The following is a 23,977-nucleotide window of genomic DNA, read 5'->3' on the forward strand; positions in this document are numbered from 1 at the left end:
TCAATACTTTGTAGAAGCACCTTTGGCAGTGTTTACAGCTGTGAGTCTTTCTGGGTAAGTCTCTAAGAGCTGTCACGAATTCCGCCGAGACTGCTCCTCCTCCTTGTTCGGGCAGGCTTCGGCGTTCGTCGTCCCCGGAGTACTAGCTGCTACCGTTTGATGTTCTCTATGTTTGTTTGGTTTTGTCTGTTTGGTGCACCTGTGTCTTATCACTTATTGATTATGTCACCTATAAGTTTCCTTTGGTTTTTGTTTGTAGTTGTGTGTTGTTGTCCGCCTGTCTGTTGGGGTTTTGGATTTTACTCTGGTGTATTTAAGTGTATTGACGCACTGTTTGCGCATCGCTTATATTTCGTGTTTTACGCACTGTTTACGTATCGCTCGCCTCCGTTGCTTGAGGCCCGTTCTTTTTGTATTGTCATATTTCTGACTACTAAAGTCTGTTGGACTAAGCTTCTGTGTCCTGCGCCTGACTCCAACACCACATCCACTTCAAACACTGACAAGAGCTTTCCACACCTGGATTGTGCAACAGTTGCCCATTATTCTTTTCTACGTTCTTCAAGCTCTGTCAAATTGGTTGTTGATCATTGCTAAACAACCATTTTCAGGTCTTGCCATAGATTCTGAAGTAGATTTAAGTCAAAACTTTAACTCGGCCACTCCGGAACATGCACTATATACTTGGTAAGCAACTTCAGTGTAGATTTCGCCTTGTGTTTTAGGTTATTGTCCTGCTGAAAGGTGAATTCATTACATTTTATATTTTAGTCATTTAGCAGAGGCTCTTATCTAGAGCGACTTACAGTTAGTGAGTGCATACATTTTCATACCCGGACCTCATCATCACCTTGATTATTCCCAGTGTCTGGTGGAAGCAGACTGAACCAGGTTTTCCTCTAGGATTTTGCCTGTGCTTAGCTCCATCCCGTTATTTTTTTTAATCCTGAAAAACTTCCCAGTCCTTAACGATTGCGCGCATACCAATAACATGACTCAGCCACCACTATGCTTGAAAATATGGAGTGTTACATATACGCTGGGAGTCAGGAAGCAGGTGCAGAAGGTAAGTTTAATAATAATAATAGGCAGATAAACAAAACAGGAGAATCGTACTGAACGAGACAAAACCAATACTGCCTGACGACTGAGGCTACTGAGGGCTAAATAAAGGGAGAGTAATCAAGGTGATAATGAGGTCAAGATGTGCGTAATGATGGGGAGCAGGTGTGTGTAATGATGTTGCCAGGACTAGTGGTTAGTAGACCGGCGACGTCGAGGGCTGGAGAGGGGGAGTGGGAATAGGCGTGACATGGAGAGTGGTACTCAGTAATATGTTACATTGGATTTGCCCCAAACATAACACTTTGTATTCAGGACAAAAGGTTAATTGCTTTGCCACATTTTTTGCAGTATTACTTTAGTGGCTTGTTGTAAACAGGATGCATGTTTTGGGGTATTTTTCTCTATAGGCTTCGTTCTTTTCACTCTGTCAATTAGGTTAGTATTTTGGAGTAACTATGTTGTTGATCCATCCTCAGTTTTCTGCTATCACAGCCATTGAACTCTAACTGTTTTAAAGTCACCATTAGTGGTGTGTATTCATGGATGCCTAGGGAAGCCAGGCTTCCCCAAATATTTGATTTAAAAAATATATATATATATATATATATATATATAAAATATTTTTAGTCTCTCTGTGTTTTCATAATTTTCCGTAAATTCGCAAGTTGTTGAATCTCACCAGAGAAATCACCAGAGCAACGGAAACAGCACCCCTCTGACTCAGTATGCGTAGCCCATTTATCTGATGCAGTCTGGATGTCACAACTTCCTCCGAAGCTGCCTCCTCTCCTTGTTCGGGCAGGCTTCGGCGTTCGTCGTCACCGGCCTTCTAGCCACTGCCGCTCCATATCTCATCATTCCATTTGTTTTGTCTTGTCTATTACACACACCTGGTTCATATCCCCTCATTAGTACATGTATAAGTGTTCCCTCTGCCCCCTTGTACTTGTGGGTGATTGTTTATTGTGAGGAGATAGTAGCTCGGTTGAGCTCAGTGTATTTTGTATTGCCGGGGTATTTTCCCTGTGTGCCTGTTTGTTCCAGTGCGCCTGTTTTGTGCTGGACTGGTTAACGCTGTGATTTACCCTTCTGCGCCTGACTCCTTCAAATCACGCATCACAGAATCACCCGCCTGCTATGGAGTCAGTGGGAGAGGAGTGCATGCCTGGAGTCGTAGCACGGGTCCAGGAGCATTCAACAATGCTAGCCAGCTTGGGAGAAGCGATGGATCGGGTTCTCCAGGTCATCCAACGCCTGGAGAGGAGAGGACCCGATCTGTCGAGACTAGCTGGGCAACCAGATCCAGCTACCCACACCCCAGCACCCAGAGTGATCCATATATGGAGTGCGCCAAAGCGGTCTGGAACGAAGGAGGAGCAGCGTTGTACAATACGAGGAGTTCGCTCGCCTCTTTCGGGCTGTTTTCGATCACCCGCCCGAGGGTCGAGTGAGGCGGGCGAGCGGCTGGTCTACCTGAGGCAGGGGACGAGGGCCGTGCAGGACTTCGCCTTGGAGTTCTGGACTCTAGCAGCTGGGTCCGGGTGGAACGAGCGGCCCCTCATCGACCATGTTGTCCTTCACGCAACTGATGGACATGGCCATCCGCTTGGACAACTTGCTGGCGGCCAGAGGACGTCCTGGAGGGGGTCTGCCCGTTCCAACCCGCACAACTCGGATCACGAGCTGATGGAGCTGGGTGGAGCGGCAATTCGAGAGAGCGGAGGACGACAGCGCTCTTTTGGGTCTGGAGGCGGCAGGCAGGCCACTCTCGCGTCACCCCAGGTATCGAACACCCACATTTGTTCAGAGCCCTCTGCTGCGCAATGTACCCTACCCATCCACTTTCCTGATTACATTGTAGTTCCCCAGTGTAAGGTGCTAGTCAATTCAGGCGCAGCTGGAAACTTTATGGACAGGTCATTCTCACACATTCTAGGCATGTATTGGTTTCCCTATCCATTCGACTCCCTATCAGAGCACTTGTCAGTCGACCATTAGGGTCCGGGTTTGTTAGGGAAATTACAACCCCAGTCACTATGGTTACCCACGAGACTCATCGCAAGCAAGTCATTTTTTTTTCATTGAGTCTCCTGCTTTCCCTGTTGTATTATGTATTCCTTGGTTAGCACTCCACAACCCCACCTTCTCATGGCCGCAGAGGGTTCTCACGGGGTGGTTGCGAGAGTGTCAGGGTAGGTGTCTCGGTGTTTCTGTTGGTGCAACCACGGTGGAAAGTCCAGACAGTACCTCCACCATGCGCATTCCCCCCGAATACCTCGATTTGGCACACGCGTTTTCTAAAATGCAGGCGACCAAGTTACCAGCTCATCGGGCGGGGGATTGCGCAATGAACCTCCGGGTAGACGCTGTGCCTCCCAGGAGTCATGTGTATCCCCTGTCACAGGCTGAAACGGAGGCTATGGAGACATAAGTCTCTGAGTCCCTGCACCAGGGGTTTATACGTCCCTCCACTTCACCCGCCTCCTCAAGTTTATTTTTTGTGAAGAAGAAAGATGGCGGTCTGCGCCCTTGCATTGATTATCGATCACTGAACAAGGAGACAATACGATTCAGTTATCCTCTCCACCTCATTCCTTCAGTGATCGAGTCAATGCATGGGGCGCGCTTCTTCACCAAATTAGATCTCCGGAGTGCGTACAACCTGGTGCGTGTCCAAGAGGGAGATGAGTGGAGGACAGCATTCAGCACAACCACAGGGCATTATGAATACCTGGTGATGCCGAAAAGGTTGATGAATGCTCCATCTGTCTTCCAGTCCTTTGTGATCGAGGTGTTTCGGGACATGCTTGGTCGCGGTGTAGTGGTCTACATCGATGACATTCTGGTGTATTCCACTACGCGCGCCGAGCATGTGTCCCTGGTTCGCAAAGGGCTGGTCCGACTGTTGGAACATGACCTTCATGCCAAGACAGAAAAGTGTCTGTTTTCCAGCAGTCCATCTCCTTCCTCGGATATCGCATTACCACCTCAAGTGTGGAGATGGAGGGAGATCGCATTTCAGGCGTGCGTAATTGGCCGACTCCAACCACGGTTAAGGAGGTGCAGCGCTTTATTGGCTTTGCCACCTACTATCGGAGGTTTATCCGGGGCTTTGACAAGGTCGCAGCTCCCATTACATCTTTGTTGAAGGGTGGGCCGTCCCGGCTCCGCTGTTCTGCTGAGGCTGACAAGGTCTTCAGTAACTTGAGGGGTCTGTTCACCTCAGCCCCGGTACTAGCCCACCCCTATCCATCATTACAGTTCATAGTGGAGGTGGATGCGTCCGAGGTAGGGATAGGCACTGTCCTATCTCAACGCTTGTGCACGCCACCCAAGCTCCACCCCTGTGCCTTCTTCTCCAAGAAGCTCAGCCCGGCGGAGCAGAACTACGACGTTTGTGATCGGGAGCTGTTGGCTGTTGTCCGAGCCCTGACCGTGTGGAGGCATTGGCTTGAAGGGGCGAAACACCCTTTCCTCATCTGGACGGACCACCGTAACCTGGAGTACATCCGGACAGCGAGGAGGCTGAATCCTCGCCAGGCCAGGTGGGCCCTATTCTTCACCCAGTTTGATTTCACACTATCATACATCCCGGGTACGAAGAACGTGCCTGCTCTTGTCCGTGACCGTCTGATCTACTGGGCACACACGTCCCCCTGGTCACCCAGGTATCGGTCGTACAGTGCGCTGCCTGACCGGAAAGTACTGGTGGCCTACCTTGGCTAAGGACGTGAGGGTGTATGTCTCCTCCTGCTCAGTGTGCGCCCAGAGTAAGGCACCTAGGCACCTCCCAGCGGGTAAGTTACAGCCTTTACCAGTTCCACAACAACCATGGTTTCACCTGAGTGATGATTTCCTTACCGATCTTCCCCTCTCTCAAGGTAACACCACCATCCTGGTCGTTCTGGACCGTTTTTCCAAGGCCTGCCGCCTCCTTCCTCTGCCCGGTCTCCCCACGGCCCTGCATACTGCGGAGGCCCTGTTTACACATGTCTTCCGGCACTACGGTGTACCAGAGGACATAGTGTCTGACCAGGGTCCCCAGTTCACATCCAAGGTCTGGAAGGCTTTCATGGAACGTCTGGGGGTCTCAGTCAGCCTGACCTCTGGTTTCCACCCCTAGTCTAATGGGCAGGTGGAACGGGTAAATCAGGATGTGGGTAGGTTCCTGCGGTCCTACTGCCAGGGCCGGCTGTGGGAGTGGTCGGTGTTCTTGCCATAGGCCAAATATGCCCAGAACTCTCTCCGTCACTCCTCCACTAACCTAATTTTACCCATGCACCACAACTGGTCACCATTGGCCTCATGGTGAAATCCCTGAGTGGTTTCCTTCCTCTCCGGCAACTGAGTTAGGAAGGACGCATGTATCTTTGTTGCGACTTGGTATATTTATACACCATCCAAAGTGTAATTAATAACTTCACCATGCTCAAAGGGATATTCAATGTCTTTTTTTTTCTCCCTTCTACCATTAGGTGCCCTTCTTTACAAGGCATTGGAAAACCTCCCTGCTCTTTGTGGTTGAATCTGTTTGAAATTCATTGTTCGACTGACGGACCTTACAGATAATTGTATGTGTTGGGTACAGAGATGAGCTAGTCATTAAAAAATAATGTTAAACACTATTATTGCACATGGAGTGAGTCCATACAACTTATTATTTGACTTGTTAAGCAAATGTTTACTCCTGAACTTATTTAGGCTTGCCATAACAAAGGGGTTGAATACTTATTGACTCCAGACATTTCAGCTTTTCATTTTTAATTAATTTGTAAAATTTTAGAAAAACATAATTACACTTTGACATTATGGGGTATGTGTGTTGGCCAGTGACAAACAATCTCAATTAAATCAATTTTAAATTCAGGCTGTAACAGTAGTGATGTGTGGGTAAAATCACTGGGGAAGCCAAGCCAGGAAAAAAAAGACATATTACAACCTATGTGTTGTGATAATTTATATTGTTTGCTCGATAAGCTGTTAGTTCATATGCCTTGCCACCGTGATATCAGTGGCGACACGTCATTCAGGGCAGGTGGGGTATCCTGTTTTGCATGTTATTTTGGCATTAATACGTGTCACATATCAGTTTCATATCAATCACTAGCCTGCTATTCAGTGGAGTGGGTGTGTGGTCCCAATTCAGGGTTTAAGGGTCTCTTTTCCAAGCTTAAAATGACAAACATTAAAATTGGCCATGATGTCAATCCAGCATGATTTCTGCCACGCTCAAAACAACTGTTAACTCAGAACTGGGAAATCTGACTTAAATGAGTTCAAGACAACTGGGAACTCTGGAAAAAATTAGCTCTGTCTGGGAAAATACGTTTTGAACAGTCATCCAACTTGGAATTGTAAGTCGGGAACTCGAGCCTCTTTCTAGAGCTACGACCTGAAGATCACTGACGTCAACCTTGTTTTTTTCTGAGTTCCCAGTTGTCTTGAAAGCACCATAAATCCAGAGAATGCCGGCTTTGATGACAAAGTTTGATGACAAAATCTGCCCACGAAGGACTGCCGCGCCACCTTCCTGTTCAAGTGAGCACAGCACAACAAGGTGGGTCCAAAAATGTATTGTACTCTGCTGTATAAATGATGTAAAATTCCAGGGAGATATGTATACTGTAGCTAAGAAAGTAATACTAAGTGTATGTTGTGTTGTAAGCTGTTAGTAGCCCATGTGCCTCACCCTAATAATTTGGTATATTTTCCCCTCTTAATTTCGCCTACTGTTCTGACTTGGTGGTGCACATGTAGCCTATAACCTGTTTTAGAGAAATGTAATTATCAAATATTGTAAGAGCTTTCATTGTCTGCTTATATGCCCCCTTTATTTATCTTACGGTTCTGACTTGGTGTACTGGGAGAACACTGTAAGAACGGCCCATGTTCTGAATTCTGTCACTGTACATTTCAAAAGTGCTGAACAAATAGTTATATTGACTACGTCCGTTCTAGCTCGCTCATTAATGTCTTAATCGAAATTACGGATTGGCTCTTATCCGCTTGTCGTCCCCATAGTTTGTACATCTCAATTGTCAGTAGAAACCACATTTGTTTAAGCAAGTCAGCTATATCAGCTATGTTTTTTAAAAGGCAGTAAATGAGGCTGCCAGACAAGGCTCCGCTAATAGCCAGGTGTAACAGTGGTAAGGTGCTGGGACTGCTGTTGGGACTCTGCTGTTGGGACAGCTTTATGTAGGCCCTAACAGTTTGTGGGCACAGTTTGTCACCGTTATAGTGCAATTAATGTATTGTTTAGTGTTGTGTTGTATTGTGCCTAAGGCCTAGACAATAAGAAGACAGTGGCAGAATAAATTCAACCACACCTTTGTCACAAAACCAGAGAGCAACATCTGTCCGGTGGAGTCCAAAAGCATATTGCACGTAACAAACAGTTACATGACCTACAGCATGGTCAATCAAGTTAATGTTTCCGCCATTTTCGGACTACTAAAGAACTATTGATTAAGAACATTTTTTACATGCGTTTTTCTGGATTTTTTTGTTGTTATTCTGTCTCTCACTGTTCAAATAAACCTACCATTAAAATTATAGACTGATCATTTCTTTGTCAGTGGGCAAACATACGAAATCAGCAGGGGATCAAATACTTTTTTCCCTCACTATATTCAGCCTCTTGTGAATTGAAGGAAAATTATGAAACACACTGAGACAAAATCTATTATTTAATATGTTTTATTCTTGGTAAATTTTTTGGGGATGCCAGGCTTCCCTTGGCATCCATGACACACCACTGGGCTGTAACACAACAAATAAATGCACTGAAATTTAGTTTTAAAGCTGCAAAGTTTGTAGAATTGCAGTATATTAGCTTAAAAAGCTGCTGCAACAAAAAATCTCTCCGCCTCATGGAAAGATGTGTAGAACTGCTAGAAATCAGCTTGAAAACTGCAAAATGTTCTCTCTGATTCCAAGAGGCGGCCATTTAAAATGTTCCTTCCCAGAGCCCAAGGCTTGGTTTGCACTGCCGAAGTCATAGTAAAACTCCTTGTATGCGATTTCTATCTCATTCGAGTTGTGTTCTGATTATGAGGGGGTCCCTGATTAATTTGTTATCACAAAAAGGGTCCCTGGCCCAAACAAGTTTGAGAACCCCTGCTCCAGAGACACAGGAATCAGCCTGTATGAGCTGATGACAGGAAGAACCATGAAACTACCCATTGACCCAGATGTGAACCCTGCTGACCTGGGGCCTCTGATGTTTGCAAAGCAGCAGACTGTTTTGACTCATTTACAGGACAGGCTCAAGGTCCTGTATGCACAGGCATCTATGAGGCAACAGCAATCAACAGCAGCAAACAAAGCACTGTTCAATCCTGTAGTTGAACCCCCCCCCCTTCCCGGCAAACCATCATTTTCTGTAAACAAATCCGTTGACCAAGATGCAATTCGATGCGTGGTAAATGTACTGTTGGGAAAAAAACACGTTATAATAAAGCCATAATAACATTTGTGATGTGGCATAGGCTACAGTTGAGCAGAGGCATTTTTAGGACTTCCACACATTTTTAGCAGGGTCCCTAAAAATGGGCATTTAAAAAACTAATTTCATGGAATTTTACGTCATTTACATGACAGAAGATATTAGCTGAATCTTTTTTAATACCATAAATGACCGGAATGAGTGGCTACTCTGACACTGACAAACTGAGATCAATATGGTCTTGAATTCAAACAAACAATAGCCCAGACCAATGAAGCGACACACCGATTGTACATTATTACAAAGCAATATACACTGAGCGTACAAAACATTAACATGCTCTTTCCGTGACATAGACTGACCAGGTGAATCCAGGTGAAAGCTATGATCCCTTATTGATGTCACTTGTTAAATCCACTTCAAATCAGTGTAGATGAAGGGGAGGAGACAGGTTAAAGAATGATTTTTAAGCCTTGAGATAATTGAGACATGGATTGTGTATGTGTGCCATTGAGGGTGAATGGGCAAGACAAAAGTGCCTTTGAACGGGGTATGGTAGTAGGTGCCAGGCGCAGCGGTTTGAGTGTGTCAAGAACTGCAACGCTGCTGGGTTTTTCATGCTGAACAGTTTCCTGTGTGTATCAAGAATGGTCCACCACCCAAAGGACATCTAGCCAATGGGAGGCCAGTGGTCAAAAACAGGTTATTGATGAAAGAGGACAAAGGAGGCTGGCACAAATTGTGCAGAGCAACAGACGGGCTACAGTTATTCAACTGACAGTCCAGTTCAATATTGGTGCCCAAATAACCAAAAAATAATGCACAACTCGTCATACCTTGATATGAATGGGGTATGGCAGCCGACGAACTTACAGAGTTCCACTTTTTTCAAAAAAAACTTGCAGTTGCAGAGGGCTATGGAACGAAAACACTGGACACTGGAGAATTGAAAAACATTGCTTGATGAATCCCGGTTCCTACTGTTTCACGCTGATGGGAGGACTAGGGTATGGAGAAAACCACGAGTGCATACATCCATCAAATCAAATGAAATTGTATTTGTCACATGCGCCGATTACCGTGAAACGCTTACTTACAAGCCCTTAACCAACAATGCAATTCAAAAAATAGAGTTAAGTAAATATTTACTAAATAAACTAAAGTAAAAAATTAAATAAAAATGTACACAATAAAATTTCAATAACGAGACTATATACAGGGGGTACCTGTACCGAATCAATGTAGGGGGTACAGGTTAGTCGAGGTAATTTCTACATGTAGGTAGGGGGGGGGGGGGGTCAATGTAAATAGTCAGAGTGGCCATTTGATTAAGTGTTCAGCTGTCTTATGGCTTGGAAGCTGTTAAGGAGCCTTTTGGACCTAGACTTGGCGCTCCGGTACTGCTTGCCATGCGGTAGCAGAGAGAACAGTCTATGACTTGGGTGACTGGAGTCTTTGACAATTTTTTGGGCCTTCCTATGATACCGCCTAGTATATAGGTCCTGGATGGCAGGAAGCTTGGCCCCAGTGATGTACTGGGCCGTACGCACAATCCTCTGTAGCGCTTTATGAGCAGTTGCCATACCAGGCGGTGATGCAACCAGTCAGGATGCTCTCGAGGGTGCAGCTGTATAACTTTTTGAGGATCTGGGGAACCATGCCAAATCTTTTCAGTCTCCTGAGGGGGAAAGGTGTTGTCGTGCCCTCTTCACAACTGTCTTGGTGTGTTTGGACCATGATAGGTCATTGGTGATGTGGACACCAAAGAACTTGAAGCTCTCAACCCGCTCCACTACTGCCCTGTCGATGTTAATGGGGGCCTGTTCGGCCCTCCTTTTCCTGTAGTCCACAATCAGCTCCGTTGTCTTGCTCACATAGAGGGAGAGATTGTTGTCCTGGCACCACTCCCTATAGGCTGGCTCATCGTTGTCGGTGATCAGGCCTACTACTGTTGTGTCATCAGCAAACTTAATGATGGTGTTGGAATCGTGCTTAGCCACACAGTTGTGTGTGAACAGGGAGTACAGGAGGGGACTAAGCACGCACCCCTGAGGGGCCCCAGTGTTGAGGATCAGCGTAGCAGATGTGTTGTTGCCTACCCTTACCACCTGGGGGCGGCCCGTCAGGAAGTCCAGGATCCAGTTGCAGAGGGAGGTGTTTAGTCCCAGGGTCCTTAGCTTAGTGATGAGCTTTGTGGGCACTCTGGTGTTGAACGCTGAGCTGTAGTCAATGAACAGCATTCTCACGTAGGTGTTCCTTTTGTCCAGGTGGGAAAGGGTAGTGTGGAGTGCGATTGAGATTGCGTCATCTGTGGATCTGTTGGGGAGGTATGCGAATTGGAGTGGGTCTAGGGTTTCCGGGATGATGGTGTTGATGTGAGTGATGATCAGCATTTCAAAGCCCTTGATGGCTACTGACATGAGTGCTACGGGGTGGTAGTCATTTAGGCAGGTTACCTTCACTTTCTTGGGCACAGGGACTATGGTGGTCTGCTTGAAACATGTAGGTATTACAGACTCGGTCAGGGAGAGGTTGAAAATGTCAGTGAAGACACTTGCCAGTTGGTCCGCGCATGCTCTGAGTACACGTCCTAGTAATCCGTCTGGCCCCGCAGCCTTGTGAATGTTGACCTGTTTAAAGGTCTTGCTCACAGCGGCTACAGAGAGCGTGATCACACAGTCATCCGGAACAGCTGCTGCTCTCATGCATGCTTCAGTGTTGCTTGCCTCGAAGCGAGCATTAAAGGCATTTCGCTAGTCTGGTAGGCTCGCATCACTGGGCAGCTCGCGGCTGGGTTTCCCATTGTAGTCCGTAATAGTTTGCAAGCCCTGCTACATCCGACGTGCATCAGAGCCGGTGTAGTAGGATTCAATCTTAGTCCTGTATTGACGCTTTGCCTGTTTGATGGTTCGTCTGAGGGCATAGCGGGATTTCTTATAAGTGTCCGGATTAGTATCCCGCTCCTTGACAGGTTTTCTTTTTCTTTTTACTATTTCTTACATTGTAGAATAATAGTGAAGACATCAAAACTATGATATAACACATATGGAATCATGTAGTAACCAAAACAGTGTTAAACATACAGTGGGGGAAAAAAGTATTTAGTCAGCCACCAATTGTGCAAGTTCTCCCACTTAAAAAGGTGAGAGAGGCCTGTAATTTTCATCATAGGTACACGTCAACTATGACGGACAAATTGAGGGAAAAAAATCCAGAAAATCACATTGTAGGATTTTTTATGAATTTATTTGCAAATTATGGTGGAAAATAAGTATTTGGTCACCTACAAACAAGCAAGATTTCTGGCTCTCACAGACCTGTAACTTCTTCTTTAAGAGGCTCCTCTGTCCTCCACTCATTACCTGTATTAATGGCACCTGTTTGAACTTGTTTTCAGTATAAAAGACACCTGTCCACAACCTCAAACAGTCACACTCCAAACTCCACTATGGCCAAGACCAAAGAGCTGTCAAAGGACACCAGAAACAAAATTGTAGACCTGCACCAGGCTTTGAAGACTGAATCTGCAATAGGTAAGCAGCTTGGTTTGAAGAAATCAACTGTGGGAGCAATTAATAGGAAATGGAAGACATACAAGACCACTGATAATCTCCCTCGATCTGGGGCTCCACGCAAGATCTCACCCCGTGGGGTCAAAATGATCACAAGAACGGTGAGCAAAAATCCTAGAACCACACGGGGGACCTAGTGAATGACCTGCAGAGAGCTGGGACCAAAGTAACAAAGCCTACCATCAGTAACACACTATGCCGCCAGGGACTCAAATCCTGCAGTGCCAGACGTGCCCCCCTGTTTAAGCCAGTACATGTCCAGGCCTATCTGAAGTTTGCTTGAGTGCATTTGGATGATCCAGAAGAGGATTGGGAGAATGTCATATGGTCAGATGAAACCAAAATATAACTTTTTGGTAAAAACTCAATTCGTCGTGTTTGGAGGACAAAGAATGCTGAGTTGCATCCAAAGAACACCATACCTACAGTGAAGCATGGGGGTGGAAACATCATGCTTTGGGGCTGTTTTTCTGCAAAGGGACCAGGACAACTGATCCGTGTAAAGGAAAGAATGAATGGGGCCATGTATCGTGAGATTTTGAGTGAAAACCTCCTTCCATCAGCAAGGGCATTGAAGATTAAACGTGGCTGGGTCTTTCAGCATGACAATGATCCCAAACACACCGCCCGGGCAACGAAGGAGTGGCTTCGTAAGAAGCATTTCAAGGTCCTGGAGTGGCCTAGCCAGTCTCCAGATCTCAACCCCATAGAAAATCTTTGGAGGGAGTTGAAAGTCCGTGTTGCCCAGCGACAGCCCCAAAACATCACTGCTCTAGAGGAGATCTGCATGGAGGAATGGGCCAAAATACCAGCAACAGTGTGTGAAAACCTTGTGAAGACTTACAGAAAACGTTTGACCTGTGTCATTGCCAACAAAGGGTATATAACAAAGTATTGAGAAACTTTTGTTATTGACCAAATGCTTATTTTCCACCATAATTTGCAAATAAATTCATTAAAAATCCTACAATGTGATTTTCTGGATTTTTTTTTCTCATTTTGTCTGTCATAGTTGACATGTACCTATGATGAAAATTACAGGCCTCTCTCATCTTTCTAAGTGGGAGAACTTGCACGATTTGTGGCTGACTAAATACTTTTTTTCCCCACTGTATATATTTTATATTTGAGATTCTTCAAAGTAGCCACCCTTTGCCTTGATGACATCTTTGCATACTCTTTGCATTCTCTCAACCAGCTTCACCTGGAATGCTTTTCCAACAGTCTCAAAGGAGTTCCCACATATGCTGAGCACTTGTTAGCTGCTTTTCCTTCACTCTGCGGTCCGACTCATCCCAAATAATTTCAATTGCATTGAGGTCGGGGGATTGTGGAGGCCAGGTCATCTGATGCAGCACTCCATCCCTCTCCTTCTTGGTAAAATAGCCCTTACAAAGCCTGGAGGTGCCCAAGGACACTAAGATAACCTGCCTAAATGACGACCGACCCGTAGCACTCACGTCTGTAGCCATGAAGTGCTTTGAAAGGCTGGTCATGGCTCACATCAACACCATCATCCCAGAAACCCTAGACCCACTCCAATTTGCATACCGCCTCAACAGATCCACAGATGATGCAATCTCTATTGAACTCCACACTGCCCTTTCCCACCTGGACAAGAGGAACACCTACGTGAGAATGCTATTCATTGACTACAGCTCAGCGTTCAACACCATAGTGCCCTCAAAGCTCATCACTAAGCTAAGGACCCTGGGACTAAACACCTCCCTCTGCAACTGGATCCTGGACTTCCTGACAGGCTGCCCCAAAGTGGTAAGGGTAGGTAACAACACATCTGCCACGATGATCCTCAACACAGGGGCCCCTCCTGTACTCCCTGTTCACCCATGACTGCATGGCCAGGCACGACTCCAACACCATCATAAAGTTCGCCGACAACACAACAGTGGTAGGCCTGATCACCGACAATGATGAGACAGCCTATAGGAAGGAGGTCAGAGACCTGGCCATGTGGTGCCAGGATAACAACCTCTCCATCAACGTGATCAAGACAAAGGAGATGATTGTGGACTACAGGGGGAAAAAAGAGGACTGAGCACGCCCCCATTCTCATGGGTGGCTGTAGTGGAACAAGTTGAGAGCTTCAAGTTCCTTGTTGTCCACATCACCAACAAACTAGCATGGTCCAAACACACCAAGACAGTCATGAAGAGGGCACGACAAAGCCTATTCCCCCTCAGGAGACTGAAAAGATTTGGCATGGGTCCTCAGATCCTCAAAATGTTCTACAGCTGCACCATCGAGAGCATCCTGACTGGTTGCATCACCGCCTGGTATGGCTACTGCTCGGCCTTTGACCGCAAGGCACTACAGAGGGTAGTGCATACGGCCCAGTACATCACTGGAGGCAAGCTACCTGCTATCCAGGACCTCTATACCAGGCGGTGTCAGAGGAAGGCCCTAAAAATTGTCAAAGACTCCAGCCACTCTAGTCATAGACTGTTCTCTCTGCTACCGCACGGCAAGCGGTACCGAAACACCAAGTCTAGGTCAAAAAGGCTTCTTAACAGCTTCTACCCCCAAGCCATAAGACTCCCCTACCTTGTCACAACACAACTGATTGGCTCAAACACATTAAGAAGGAAAGATATTTAAGAAGGAACACCTGTTAATTGAAATGCATTCCAGGTGACTACCTCATGAAGATGGTTGAGAGAATGCCAAGAGTGTGCAAAGCTGTCATCAAGGCAAAGTGTGGCTATTTGAAATATATTTTGATTTGTTTAAATATAATATTAAATACAAATAAAGAAAAACACTGGAATGAGTAGGTGTATACAAACTGTTGACTGGAATTGTATGTATTCAATTTTTTTGCTAAACAGGCGGGGTTCAAAACAGGTGGGGCTCAAAACTGGTGGGGCTCTGCCCCAACTGCCCTGAATGATGGGTCCCCACTGGTTACAGGGTAATATTGCCGCTTTTTTTCCGTTTTTCAAGCAATCTTTTTTTTAGGGAGCATGCGAGCACACTCGTTTGGGGGGGGTCGGGCGTGAGCAAGGGGTCCGAGGTGGGGTGTTGTGAGATTATTTAAGATACTCTTTGAAGAGGTAGGGTTTCAAATGTTTTATGAAGACGGGCATGGACTCTGCTGTCGACAAGTTAATAGGCAATTTCATGTTTTGTAAAAGTTATATTGAATTGTGCGTGCTTGTACAATATTTGGTTATGGGTTCCGCAATAAGGTAATTATTAACTCCGCAGTGTAACTCAAATGTCAGTTTAGTAGCTCATAGTTCTCTATCGTAGCAGCAACTTTACTGGTAAATGAGGATGGTGTGAGGGTAATTCTCTGTCATTGAGCAACATTGCTGCATCATATAGAGTGTTGTTTAGTTATGAATAACAAACGGTTTAGTCTGTAACCATAGTGAACCCAGAAGTCGTCTTGTGTGGGAGGATTTTCCTCTCTCATCTCATACATTTGGTTAACCTTTATCTTACATCAGGTTTGTTGTTGCAGGCAACAGCCCAGATCAGGCCTGAAATAAGTGGTTCATGTGAAATGAGTGCGGCGAGCTAGTTAGGTTGGCTCCAGTCAGATGGCATTAGCTGAAACAGCCCCACTAGCCCAGCTTGGGGGTATTTTTAACTGTCTCCTATAAATGCCCCATTCAGGTCAGTATCCCCCCACCATCCTAGTAACCTCAGCCAGAATACCTTCACTTCTGTGTACACAGGAGGACCACAGTCAGGCCTGCCAGCTGTTAACACACAAGCACACACACACACAATTCTATATACAGTCATTCTTCACTCAGTTTGAAGAATATAAATACACGAGAACACACACATATCATATGATTTGGCACAGGGCTGTCTGTGTGTTGGCAGATTAGAGGAACGGAATGTGTTAGCATGGTGCCCACACGTAACGCTGTCGCCCAGGCTGGCATTCCTCTCAGCCGGGAAGTGTGCCCAGTGAACAGCAGGAAAGGAATGCAGACAAATAGCTGTCTTTATTAAACAATACTGCTGCAATTAAAGTCTCTCTGTCTCAGACTGCTCTTTATGCATCTCCCTCCAACACTCCTCCTCCTCCTCGTCTGATGCTGGGCTGATCTGGGAGATAAAGACTCATCCGTGGCATGATCTGACGAGACAATGATTATCACACTGTTTCACTGGGGAAATAATCATAGTGAGGAGACAGCTCTCTATCTCTCTCTCTCTCTCTCTCTTTCTCTCTGGTAATGAATTTATCCCATGCAGAGCGCCATCACCAAGACTAACACAGAGTATTTAAGCAAAACCGCTATCCAGATGTTTCCGGGATAAGACAAAACAACAATAATATATTTTCGGAACCCTGTTTGTTTTGTGGAACATAAGGAACTCAACTGGACAGGGCCGCGGGAAGATATTTGGGCATGGGGATGCTGTGATTATTTTCGCCGTTGGGGGAGTGCAGAAAACAGACGGATATATCTGTCCGCTAATACAGGACTAGTAAAGGCCCAGTGCACTACTTTTGTAGGAAAACATTTTTCCCCAAAAAATGTGAGGGTGCTACAGTAGCACCCTCAGCACCCCTACTTCCCGTGGCTATGCATCTGTACCTGTAATTCAGACACGTTGTCTTCCTTCCCAAAAAAACTTCCAGATAATGTTTTTTATTGAACAGTGTTGAATGTCAGCCAGTCTATTAGGAGTCCAGGGGATCTGCTTTGTCTCTTTTATTTTTCCTTGTCTATTTAATCTTAATTCATTCATTAAGCTGTGGCTGAGTTGGCCTGTATTTTTAGGGAGGGTGAAAGAGAGTTGAAATGTTTCCATCCAACCTGTTTAATGCATGTGAGTAAAGTACATGTCGGATAAAAAATGTCATAACAGGCCTGATGGAAACAGAAGATTTGTCTGTAAACTTTCCAACTGTTGACAAAACAAAATGCCAATTATGCTCAAATATTGATATAATAACCATATTGAAGTAAACTTGGAGTCACGTGATGATATGTTGTGTGATCCTCCCACTATGACTCGTCAGGAAAGCATGCAGTTTATTAGGCTACAGATTAAATAAGTTATGATGAACTTCACAGGGTGGTGAAAGTGCAAGGTGATGAGCTTGATGCTCCTTTCCAATAAATATTGAGGGTCTTATTCTGGTGACATAATCATCTATGCTTGACTGCCGTTTGACAAATAAAAATAATCTCTCTCTTTTGTCCATAATAATCTCATCATGTAAGCTATACCTGTATCTGCTAGCTGTTGGCTAGAGTGCACGTGCCAAGACCAGAGCGGGCACACTCGCTATGTATTGCAATTCTTTTTGTGAGAAAACCATCAGTAGAATTGACATTGCGATGGAAACCCATTTAACTTGTATTTTTTATTCGGTACATGTGAATTTATTTGCAAAAGGTATTTTTATGTGCACTACGTGTCACGCCCTGACTTATGGGACTCTGCATGTTGAGTCAGGGTGTGGTGTTCTATGTAGTGTTTTCTATGTTTCTTTCTAGGTTGTGTATGTCTATGTTTGGCCGGGTGTGATTCCCAATCAGAGACAGCTGTCGCTCGTTGTCTCTGATTGGGGACCATATTTAGGCAGCCTATTGGCACTCTAGTTGTGGGATCTTGTTCCGTGTGGAGGCTTGTTTTGTGTGTAGCCTTAGGACTTCACGTTTCGTTGGTTTGTTGTTTTGTCGTGTGTTTATTAGTCTAAATAAACATGTACGCATTTCACGCTGCGCCTTGGTCTGACCCGTCCTTAAACGAACGTGACACTACGTCATCACGCACAGCCTTGTATCTGCAACAAGTCAATTTGATGGTGGGATTTTAGAATATTTGCATGAAAATCTGTTGCTAATTGGAAAGAAACCTAGCTAGTGACATACTTTCTGTGCATTAGCCCAAATGCTTTTCAAGCTAAAGTTCGAAAAGGTTTGGAGCCATCAGAAAGTAAGATTCACTATTACGCCCAGCTATTCTTTAATTCACATTGCCTACTTTCTCACTTTGGACCAGTACCACTCCAGATGTGAAAGTTTGATATAGGAGGTTGACACCCTGACCCTGGCGTTGACCCCTACATATGAGCATTCTTTAAGATAGGTCCTTCTCAAGGTCATGCATGCATGATGGCATGAATGAAACAATAAACACATGCATATTAGCTGTTCCTTTTTTGTATAGTAATACAGATAAATTGTCGTAATCGTACAGTTGTTATATTATTTTCCTCTTACTCCTCTATATTTGTTGTATTAATAGTAATTATATCAATGATGACAAGTAATTTTTGTACAACCGTTCTGTTTCTATTTCAGTTACCTCACTGATTGGAGCGATTTGTATGTTCCATGTAACAGGGATACAGCTTTCAGTGTATAATTCCGCCATTAATATTTAATTGCCATCAAAGTGTGTTTTCAAAGTATAGGGTGACGTTCCAGCCTTCCAGCCCAGTCACGATAGAGCCAATTCCGGACCAGGACGAGGAACGCGGTGTGGTTCCAAAGAGCTGTGTTTTTAGTCATCTTATACCTCCCTCCTCGCGGGCTGGCACCTGTAGCGCCTCTCCAGCAACAGTAAATCACGTGACCATTTCCTTGTGAGGAAATCCTAATCCCCGGGTAGATCCACCGGACGAGGGCCGCTGCACCAACTCAAGACATGTTGAAACCCGAGGCGACGGTATTAAGAATGAAAATCGCTAGAAAGTGGTCCCCGTGCGCGGCTTGTTTTGTCATCAATGCTCCATTAGTGTCACTTTATTCCACGCTGCCCCTCCTTCTCCCCTCATTGTGTTTGAGTCAATATCGGGAAAGCCTGCTCGTTTCTGCCCAAATGGTTACAATATACCTTCTTCACGCCTAAAGAGCTGACAAAGGTTATTAGGCTGACCTGCGCTGCAGGAGAAAGAGCTAAACAGATAAATCATATCTGCACCAACTATGTAATGTCGAGCCCCAAGTCCAGGGAATAGGATGGGGGGTTATTAGATGTGGCAGGAATTTAGGGAGCAGCCATCTTGACATGCATGTATCACTCATAATAGAACATACACCCAAATAAGATAAATGCAACACATCTGGTGCACTTCTGGTTCTCTTTGTCTCGCTGGTCCTTTTTTTCCATCAGTTTTCATCCACTGTATCCTCCCCCTTAAATGTGGTGTTCCATAGAGTGCAATCCTACATTTTTGCAATCCTATAACATTTGCTCTCGCCTCATGCAGAAGGTCAGGACTCAGGAGAGATAAAGCCTCAGTGAAGGTTGAGCCTGAGAGGCCTGCTGCATGGTAATGTCGATACAGGCAGGGCTGACACACGGCTGTTGTTTATGATGTGGCTTGCCCAGGTGGTCCACCCGCGGCCACAGGCCAACCGAGCCTAGACTCCACAGATCTATAGCCTGACATATACACACACAGCCTGACACACACACACACACACACACACACACACACACACACACACACAGTGCCTGTCTTTACATCTTGAGTACGGTAAGATGTAAAGGTACTACTTTCACCCAGTAAACACACCGTCTGCATAAAAGTCAACTGGGAAGTGTTATTAATTTGGTGATGTCAAATACGTGATAAGCCATCTGTAATGACACTACTATATGCTATTATGGGGTAATGCACACACACACTGCATATTGTCTGCTTCTATTGTTTGACTCCTTGTTTTCTTCCGTATACACAACAGAAAAACAGACATCTACAGTGCCCTCCGTAATTATTGGGACAGTAAAGCATTTATTTCTTATTTTGGCGCTATTCTTCAAAAGTTTGGATTTGAAATCAAGCAATGACTATGAGGTTAAAGTGCAGACTGTCAGCTTTAATTTGAGGGTATTTTCATCCATATCAGGTGAACCGTTTAGAAATTACAGCACTTTTTGTAGATAGTCCACCATTTTAGGGGAGCAAAAGCATTGGGACAAATTCACTTATACTGTTTGTGTATTAATGTCTTAGGGGTAGGATATTTGTGCATCTAACTTTCTCACTCATCATTATTCACGATTCATTCAGGATTATCCATAATCATGGTAGCATCCACATTCATGTAGAAGTGTTTAGAAACATTTTACTTTCTATTCTTATTTACAATAAAAGTGACTCCAAAATGACACAATACATTATTTACCATTCATTTCTATTGGGCACAAAATAATCTGAAACACAACCAAAACAAACAGCAAATGCATCCAACTAATTTGTAGAGTTACAAGCTTGATGTAGTCATTGTGTGCTATGAATGTGGGACTAAATACTTAACTTTTTACCACTTTAATACACATATAAGTGAATTTGTCCCAATACTTTTGCTCCCCTAAAATGGGGGGACTATGACAGTCTGCACTTTAACCTCATAGTCATTGTTTGATTTAAAATCCAAACTCCTGGAGTATAGAGCCAAAATAATAAAAATGTATTCACGTCCCAATAGTTACGGAGGGCACTGTATGTCACTGGAGGTTGGTGGCACCTTAATTGGGGAGGATGGGCTCATAGTAATGGCTGGAACGGAATTAATGGAATGGAATTGAACTCATCAAACATATGGTTTCCATTATTATGAGCTGTCCTCCCCTCAGCAGCTTCCTGTGATCTATGTACACCACACACACACACACACACACACACACACACACACACACACACACACACACACACACACACCCACACACATACACACAGCAGGGGAAGTAACAGATCTCTATAATGCCCTGCCCTAGAGCTTTCTCAGTACGTCAATAAATAAAGCAAATAGCATTAACAATAACTTGAACTATATGATTGGGGCTCTAATATGATGAAATTAGTATCAGTGTTTTAAGGTTTGGCTATTTAGGCGAAATCCTAAGCCAGAGAGGGAGTAATTTGGACATAGGGAAATTGATTTTGACCATCAGCACTCTCTCATTTTCAAACAGTGCCTGCGGCTAACCAGGTTAATTTATGCTAAGCACATTACACAGGTAGCTTCTCCTTTCCTCCACAATGATTATGTGTCTCGGTTGAGGAATTGATATTTCTTCCAAATAAGAAAATTATCATATTGCATGACTGGAAGGAGGAAATTAAGACTGGCAGAGGCACAGAGTGAAACCTAGAAGTAGTTATTGTATTTTCATTTTTGTGAAGGGTGACGTGCAGGGATCAGATTTCTCCTGCTATTTTGGAGAATGGCTGTCAGGTCTCATCAATAAGAATACAGTGATACAGGCCCACAGTAAGTGGTGCAGGAGGGACCTGGAGGCAAGAGGGAGTAGGCCATCCGTTTCAAAGGGACAAAAAGTGCATGCCATTTTCTGAATATATTTATGATTCTATAAGAGAGTTATGATCATTTTTGTTGCTCATTTGACTTGCTCTCATTCAGATGTACTTCTCCCGAGTATATTAGAATTTGAATTGGCCCTTTGCCTGCCGTTAAAGCGTGAGATAGTATTCATGCTGATAACGTAATGGTCAGTGCAGTCTTTCTTCACAATGAATGCTACATCTTAGCTGGGACTTTTATCTGCTTTACTAGGCAAGCAAGTCAATTTATGAGTAACTGTGATGATGGGCTAATCAGAGCAGGCTATGTAGCTTTTAAAATGTGTCATACCACCTTACAAGTAATTTATTTTACTTTACTGACTTTATTGTACCTGTAGTGAAACTTTATTTGCAGTATCATGTACAAGTTTCAACCATGTTTAAAAGGGACAAGAAAATATACACATTAGAAAATGTATTCACTATGATGATATAAAGTCATCAGTATATACCGTATGAAGACAAGCCTGCTGGTCTTGATGAGTGGGCAGAGACATTAAAATACAGGATATCACACATGGCACATATGATAGTCTAGGTTTTCCTGCAAGCTGATGTCTACCTGTGCCCTGATGGGAGTAGATCAAATTCATGGGGATGGCTTGGGTCAGAAAATATTTTCTGGGCTTTGCTGAGGGCCCTAACCTTAAAGCTCTTATCCAAGCCTGTCTGTCTGACTCCAAGTACCTTTCTTGCTGTTGTGATAATTCTTCTCAGCATATTCTTTTGAGTGAAAGTGGCATTACCAAATCACCAGACAATGCAAAGGGATAACCCCTTCATCAACCGTCTCTCTCCTATCATGCTCAGCCAGCCGCCACGTCACTGGAGAACAGTAATGGTAACAGCCAGCCGACACACCACTGGAGAACAGTAATGGTAACAGCCAGCCGACACACCACTGGAGAACAGTAATGGTAACAGCCAGCCGACACACCACTGGAGAACAGTAATGGTAACAGCCAGCCGACACACCACTGGAGAACAGTAATGGTAACAGCCAGCCGACACACCACTGGAGAACAGTAATGGTAACAGCCAGCCGACACACCACTGGAGAACAGTAATGGTAACAGGGATCTCCTTTTCCATCCTCAAACCCCTACTTCCAACAGCAATTACCATATTGTTATTGTATTGTTATATACAGTATGGTGTATTACCCTGAAAAATACTATAATTACAGACATGTAGGGGTATCTGGGCAAAAATAATGTCCTCATGGTGAGTAACTAGAACTTTTTACCATACTATTACCATGGTATTACCACTTTATTCCGTGCTGCAATGTAAAGTGCTTACGGTTTGTTATTCTGAATTTAAGTAGAAGTTGCTGTAGGCTACAACTTTCCAATTACATCAAGAAATATTTTTCTTTACAATGATTCCCTACATTATATTCATGCCTTGGGATCCTTTTGAGCCACTCAACCCATACTCATACTGAAAAGGACATCATTTCATATCCGAAGTTGTACTCAAATATAATGCAAATATACTTACATCAGATTTCAAATGAGCTGATCTACTTACACAAAATAAGCAGCCAATAGAGTTTCATTGATTAAAATACGTAAAGCTCATTGGTCAGTGTGTGATTTGAAACTGTCTCTCTATACGTCTTCCCTTTAGTACAATGACAGCGATACTGGGTGCACATCCAGGTGGAACACCTTAACCAGAAGAGGTCGAGATTCCTGATAAAAACATATGCCATTATATAAAAAAACAAGTCACTCATGACATCATGCTGCTGAAGCTGCATAAGGTATACCCTCAGTTCACTACCATTCGCCTTCCTCCCTCTACATGCAAGACACCTGAGTTGAAGGAAAATGTGAGAATTGCAGGCTGGATATACACAGAAGGTGAATTACACACAGAGTTGAGTGATGCACAAGAAGCTATTTGCAGGTATTATATAATTTTCTCATCGAACTCCACAGATGGTACAAAGCCAGAGAAACTGCAGTGTTCAAAATCAAGAGACCTCCAAGTCACTGAGTGTAACCCCACAACAGATGCTGAGATCAAGATTCAAATGCAATTCTGTGTAGTAGGTCCAGGGACGATAAATGCCAGCCATGTAAGATTGATTTCAATTCACACACTTACAATTCCCTGCCTAGTTACATATCATTTTCTGCCCAAAAAATAACAGTGGTGACTAATTTATCAAATTACATTTACAGTAAAAGTCAATCGAACAACCTTTATAAGCTGTTATCATTACTTTATCAAATGAAAAGTTGATAACTGAATAATGTGATTAGTACTATAGGCATTCAAGCTATTGTTTTTACTTCTTAATGTAGGCCCATCACATTAAATAGATGTGTTTATTCTTCTGTACCTCACACAGGGGCACTCTGGAGGAAGTATGATTAACAATGATGGCCTCCTGTATGGTGTGACCGTCTGGGGTAGTAAAAAATAGTGTAAAGTTACAATCACCTTCATGGATGTTTGCTAGTACCAAGAATGGATAATAGGAGAAATCAATAAAGATAATCAACTGGATAGTGAGTAAATGAATTATGTACTCCAATTAAAATGAGATCTCAGATCTCCTTAAGGATA

General features: G+C 44.2%; 1 long non-coding RNA gene across 2 annotated transcripts; it reads left to right on the top strand.

Moving 5' to 3' along the window:
- Window positions 1–76: 76 nt before the first annotated feature.
- On the top strand, window positions 77–23,977 carry LOC311102794. 2 transcript variants are annotated; one of them, XR_014610042.1, is made up of 6 exons: window positions 273–687; window positions 6,502–6,622; window positions 22,208–22,466; window positions 23,030–23,265; window positions 23,344–23,483; window positions 23,760–23,977. It is a non-coding gene; the product is annotated as an uncharacterized lncRNA (long non-coding RNA). The 2 variants fall into 2 exon arrangements; XR_014610041.1 differs by having other exon boundaries at window positions 77–687; window positions 22,208–23,265.

Source organism: Coregonus lavaretus (assembly GCF_964263955.1).
Source record: "Coregonus lavaretus genome assembly, chromosome: 27".
NCBI classification, from domain to species: domain Eukaryota; kingdom Metazoa; phylum Chordata; class Actinopteri; order Salmoniformes; family Salmonidae; genus Coregonus; species Coregonus lavaretus.